We start from the raw sequence: 6,939 nt of genomic DNA, 5'->3' as shown, positions 1-6,939 counted from the left end.
TTAGATGACAACTTAATAAATAAAAAAAAATAAGTAACACATATAAAAAAAATTACAAAAGAACAAAACACAGAAAAAGCTACAACGCGGGCCCATACGGATTCTTGTTGACGTCGTCGTATAATAACCACACCTTGGAATTGTAGTTATATTTACGTATTTTTATCATCCAACGAAATAAAACTAGATATTTATAAATGACGCTACTTATTTACCACGATACAAATAGACATAGCAAAGTTTCACCAGCTCGGTATCAAATCATTAGTAAAACGTTAATATTCCATTTGATATGCACGTAAAATATATTTATACAACCAAATAAACAGATTGAGCCGTAATTATGCAATATTGATATAAGAAGATAATTTTATAGCAGAGATATCTATTTACTAATACAAAATATTCAAAGAACTGAAATATGAACTAATTCGCTTGGAAGCCCAAACTCAAAATCCAAGTTTAACAGTCTGCAAGAGATAAATATTAAATAAATCCATTAATGCCAACTCATTTCATATTTATAACTTTGGAAATTTAAAATGGGAGCATAAAACGCAACAACACATACGTCAGAGAAAAAAAAAGATACCAAAAATCGGCCACAGAATATTCGGTTAGACATGTTAACGTATGAAAAAAATCATTGAAATGGCCCGTGCTATGTAATATGTACACATATTTATAGGGATTTTTTTTAAATGTGATAAATCTAAAGATGTCTGAAGGACGGGCACTTCTTCTTAACGGACTTCAAAAAAGGAGGAGGTTATCAATTCTTCTGTATTTTATTTTGTTTGTTACATTATAACGTTCAAAGAGGTGAAGGGATTTTGTGATTTTTTTATTATTTGAAAGATGGTGCTTGCTTTTTGAGCCATTTCAATTTGGTCCAGTTCTTACAATGGCAACAATGAGAAAGCCATATAATGAACAATTAACTTGTATGCCTAACGATTTATATTTATTTATAAGGGTAAACTTCTATTCTATTTATTAAAGTTCAGTTATTAATTTGTAGAAGGCACCGACTTCGAAAGGTGATTAGGTATTAAGAAATTCTATATATTTAGTTAGATATTTAAGAGATTATTTGTAAGTAAATGAAAATATTTTTCGTTTATACATTAGGTCACTAGGAGATTTTTATGGAGATATTTAGAATGTATTATTACATTGGTTGCGTTAGGAAATAGTATTTATGTGTAAAATTATTTTTTGCTCTTTAGTTCCTGTGTTGTTTTTTTGAAGTCAATTTTCTTTTTTACTTAAAAATAATTTTATGTATTACTTGTAATCTATATTTATAATTTGTTTGTTATGGACTGACGAATTTTATTACACGAATCTAAGTTGTTCTCGATCTCAATAAAAATGTGATTCACGATTCGGGTGAAATAACTCTGTAATAGAACTAAGGTTACAACGATATCTATAAAGTTTCCTTTTTATTTATTGTCTCAATATGTTGAAGTTGATTAATTCCTTTCATTAGTCACTCAGTCAGTCAGTAATTGAAGAGTTTTATGCGTGTATCTATATAAAATTTTTTTTCTTCATCCTATCGATTTAAGAATAAAAGATAGCTCGAATAAAGTTCTAGCGAGGGCTGACACATTACATCGAAATATATATAATTTTTGGACAGTGGAGGTGAGCGTTTAACGCGCGTTAGTTAGCGGCCCCTTAAACCTACACCTGGGTCGCAAGTCCCAGGCACTGTTGAAGCTCCACTCCCTGCAACGCAATGGACCCGGCACCCGCACGGTGAATCCATTGAATGCTAAGAGGTTTCGTCTCTAAATATTGATTTCCTTTAATTTACTACTAAAATCAGTATGAACTATATGAATGACAAGTAGTTATAGTTAGTTAGTCCTAATTTGAAACAGAGCGTTTAACATAAATTGACTAATAACACGATCAATGCATATAAAAAAAATATTGTGGTAAAATTCTTTCTTTCGTCTTGTAAAAGTTGTCGTCATTGAAACATAATTTCAGCTTTTAATGATTTAGTGTTTGAAGGCTGTGTGCGTATGTGAATACCTAAATTTTTCCTCTTATTTCCAAAAGAAATAAATGGTCCTTGTGATGTTGGTATAATTAATGCTTTTTTGTGACACGTCTTAATTGACTACTGCTGAAGGTTGACAAATGTACTGGAGGCGTTTTAGACGCGACCCTTTCTGTGAATGTGTATGTGATATTTTTTCTCTATAATTATTTTTATATGCTTATTGTGATGACTATGAAAAAATTTTTAACATAAAAATCAATAAAATTCTAACTCAAACTTAAACGCATAAGATATTCAATTCAATATTTTCCTTTAAAACTGCACCTCATCTATTTTAATGGGTTATTATAATGACCAAACATGATTGTTAAAATAAAATCTTTTATATCTGGCCATTTTGAATCCGAATCTGTAATATTATCTGGTTTATTGAATCTAAACGATTGTCGTTTAATCATTGAGAGCCTCGCACACAACTGACGATCAACGATAACTGATAATGGTTTAAGGAATGTTTTCAACGTTTAAAGTTCGTAACCGAACTTTAAAAGCTAAATAAAAAGGCAATACTTTTTTAATTTTGATTTTCCATTAACATACATGTATACCTCTTACAAATACGACGGATTGCTGTCTGTATATGAAAGGTAGACAAGGAAAAAACCTTTGGAGGCCTTTATCAATGATTTAAAATAATTATTGTGAGATGTCTGCGCTTTTTTTCTTTGACATTATGTTAATAAGATTTATTACTTAAACCTTAAATACATGTAGGCTAGATTACTTCTTGACATTTTTTATTATCATTTAAGTCTTTAAGTTTTGCTTTGTAATGACATGGTTGTTAGCTTAGATAAGTGTTCATTTTAAATACAAAATACCGTCTGCTAACTTCATTTATATATTTTTTACCGTTTATATTGAGGTCACCAGAAAAGTTTTGTCGGTAATACACAGTAATTTGCTTTTACTATCCATATTCACAGCTATATCATGTATGAAGTAGATTTACTGTAAAGTACATTTTTAAACCACAACATATATCTAAAAATGCTCATTAATTCATATTTGAAAACTATTATTAATAAAATATGGAAAACGGTAGGTATAAAAAAAATAGTTTACTTAAAAGGATTTTTCTAAATACAATTATATTATACATTATTAACTATATTATAAATCGTTACAATAATTTATTAGTTATCATAAAACAGATTTAATTTTAAAAAATATAAAAAGCATTTAATTGACTTTATACGTATGCGACAAGCTTCTGTTATGTATGTTTTGTTACGGTTGTGGTTGTAGTTTAAAAGTTTATTTTGTATTGCTTATTGTTTTGTGCCATACAAATATGATTCATTTGAAAATTTCAATTTAGCTTATACCAATACAAAACATTGAAGTTGTGATTTACTTTAATATTTTAAGCTTATACTACAGTCACTCAATCTTTACAAACTTAACAAACAGTATCTTTTATGTATAAGTGAGTTTGAATTATGGTAATTTGGTAATGAGATCTAAGACTTTCACGAGTTTTATTCATTTAAATGAAACTAATATTTTTCGGATATACTACGCGTGCTTTATTTTTTGTTAAAACTTAAAACTACATACTCCCGATGTTTCGGTTACTTTTCAGCAACCGTGATCACGGGCAGACAAGATGTTGAAATAAAGCACGCGTAGTGTATCCGAAAAAATATTAGTTTTATGGTAATTTGGTTTTATATCATAAAAGATTTTATAATAAAAACAATAAATAAATTGTGTTATTTATTATGATAGTGTTTCAAAAATTTCTTCTGTAATGATGACCTCTTATACAATCTGATATTAATATATTTATAAACAAATATATAATCATTATTATTACACTTCATTTTTTTAATCAATATATAATTTGGCTTTCATTGGTTATCAAATTTTTTTTTTTGCGATGATGAATCTGTGATTATTTTCGTGGAAGAATACAAGAAGATATTTGCTAATGGAATTAATGAATCATGAAAATGATGTGATGACTTGTTCAATCGAAAACTTCATCCGCAATAGTTTTTCTACTAGGAGATGCTGCTGTTTTGTCGTGAGGTGAGATTAATAATAAAGCCTAAGTTTTATATTTTGATAGGAATATAATATTATTTTTATAGAAAAAAAACATTATCAATACAAATAAAACAATTGACGTCATATTAATGTGTTTTTAAGATAACATTTAATATAAAAAAAAGATCTCTCCGGCGGGGAATCGAACCCCGGTCTCCCGCGTGACAGGCGGGGATACTGACCACTATACTACCGAAGACATATTAGGCAACGAAAATTATTACATTAAAAGACAAATCATTGGGAATATTTTTTAAACCTTAGTAGAAAAATTAGTAATATTTAAAAAAAAAAGTATTTTCGAAGAATAATTACATTTTTTCTTATTTGCTTCTTTAGTGTATTATTATTTTTTCTTTAAATACTAAGGTTACATTAGTTTCTAATCGTTAATATATTAAAACTAAGAATATTCTATTATTTCTTTATATTTTAAGATGACACATGCTTCAGCCATGACTATTCTGCTAAATATTTAATGTGCGATGTCTTACACCGAAAATATTTAGTTACTAGAAATATAATATATATTTTTTCGTTTCTTCGTCCTTTCCTCTTGTAGAGAAAATTTACTAAACATATAATTCTTTTTTTGTAAGGGAGTAACAAAATGTAATAGAGGGCAAAAGATAGAACTTGATATTTACAAATACAATGCGGAATCCTTTAATACCTAGAACTGGACTTCACCAAATAGAAAAGTCCATAAATCTTTAAATGCGTTCTCAACCAAACGTCTAACAAACATTTTCCAAGTATGAAATAATTCATTATCATTTTTTATTTATTATAAAAAAATCTTATCTTTTATTTTGACTATCTATAATGTTATTTTATACCACCATCGCGAATCAGACATTTCCCTGGAAGAACATGGTTGTTATATCAACGACTAGCGAGAAACCCAAATATGTATATATACGATCTTATCATTATATATACAACTAACATTTGAAACATACCCCTCTCAAGTCTTATATTCGTAATTCCAAGTGACCTATTTAAAAAAACATATAAACAGTTAAATGTTGTTCATTAATACGTATTAAAAAAAAATATTAAAGAGAGAGCTCATATATGTCATATATTTAAATTTAACAATGTATTATGAAGCAGATAATAGTTGTTTAGTTTAAAAAGATTGTTTCAAGTGCCGCATTCCGTGCCGTACTAATTATCATTATCTTTAGAACTTTTTGTGACTAATTATAACTAATAATAATCAATTAATGTGCTTGTGGATGTTGCCAGGATAAAATTGTGGGAACCTGAAATTAAATTTAAGTTGTACAGTAAAAATATAAATAGCTATTAATTATATTGAAACGAATATTTGTTGTTATTCATAAATAATTATAATACTGAACCTATTTTAATTTTGTGATGGCAACATTTGGTTATCAATTTGTATTTGGGAAGCTATAAATGGCTTCACTCATTTTGTAGGACATTACTAGAATAAACTAAGAACATTAAGAATTAAAACTGAAAGTGTACCTTGACCAGATCTTATATCTATTGTGAAGCCACGGTCCACTAATAAAACAATAGTTTGCTATCTGATGCCTCTGAAGTATAAAATATTGACTTAATTTACAACTTCTAGCGTTACTTACCACAAATTTGCACCATTAAACTACACACCAGTTTTATAAGTGAAGAACTGAAAACTCTCCGTGCGTACTTCGACGATCAAAACTTATAGATAGTATAGTAAGTCATGCTTCTAACTGGATATAAATAACTTTATAATGATGCATTAAGTGCAATGCGAACCTTCTCAAAATTTAAGAAACAACTCGCATATAATTCAAGAAAAATGTAAACGTAATAAAAATTTTACTGTTCTTTTGAGCTGTTAAAGACCTTTTGTCTGAACAAAAGCTAAGATATTGAGTAAATCCAGAGACCAATGACACTCAGCACTCATTTTAATTGTGAATCATCTGTTTGTCGCTTCTTTTATAGATACAGGAAACCGTATAATGTTTATATATTATCATATATTATATTCAATTCAATTCTTCAAAAGTCCATTTGTATAAGATATCGCTTTCACAATCATCTTTGTTCATTATAGTTCATGATATAAATTACATACAGATATTTAAATGAAACTAATATTTTTCGGATATACTACGCGTGCTTTTTTTTTTTTTTTTAAACTACATACTCCCGACGTTTCGGTTATTATAGAAAATAAAGCCTGCGTAGTACATCCGAAAAATATTAGTTTCATTTAACGAATAAAACTTGCGAAAGTCTTAGATCTCATTACACACACATATCTTATATTGAGTTTTTGAATATATTTTTGATAAACTCATGTGTACTTTTTTTATTATGACCAGTTATTTAAAAATAACAATTTTCGACTGACAGTTCCAAATCGTAATGCCGCATCATGCGAACACTTAGTTACCTCATTGCTTTCCAAAAACTGTGTGTTGACTATCACAGTATGTAATTATTTTTCTTACACTATACGCCTTTCCATATCAGCTATGTAGTAATTTAAACACCTTAAAATAAGAATTCGTCAAGTAAATTAAGAGGCTTTTCATTTGGATATCTGCTTTAAAGGCAAAACTTAAATATATCCAAGTGTAGATTCAACATGTGAAAGTTTATTAGCAAGTGCTTTAAAATAATGATAATTTGATCTGAGGGCCGCATTTAAAACGCCTATAGTACATCTATCAACGGCTAACAGCAGTCAATTTAGAATGCGTCACAAAAACGCATTAATTGCCAACATCATAAGGGCGATATATCTCTGTGAAAATGAGATATTCAAGCAAAATTTA

At 28.3% G+C, this 6,939-nt stretch overlaps 1 non-coding gene across 1 annotated transcript; it reads right to left on the bottom strand.

The window, feature by feature from the left end:
* Positions 1-4,259: 4,259 nt before the first annotated feature.
* Positions 4,260-4,331, bottom strand: Trnad-guc (transfer RNA aspartic acid (anticodon GUC)). The gene has a single exon. It is a non-coding gene; the product is annotated as a tRNA-Asp (tRNA).
* Positions 4,332-6,939: the final 2,608 nt, after the last annotated feature.

Source organism: Danaus plexippus, chromosome 8 (assembly GCF_018135715.1).
Source record: "Danaus plexippus chromosome 8, MEX_DaPlex, whole genome shotgun sequence".
Lineage (NCBI taxonomy): Eukaryota > Metazoa > Arthropoda > Insecta > Lepidoptera > Nymphalidae > Danaus > Danaus plexippus.
This window is presented reverse-complemented; position numbering and strand designations above follow the sequence as displayed.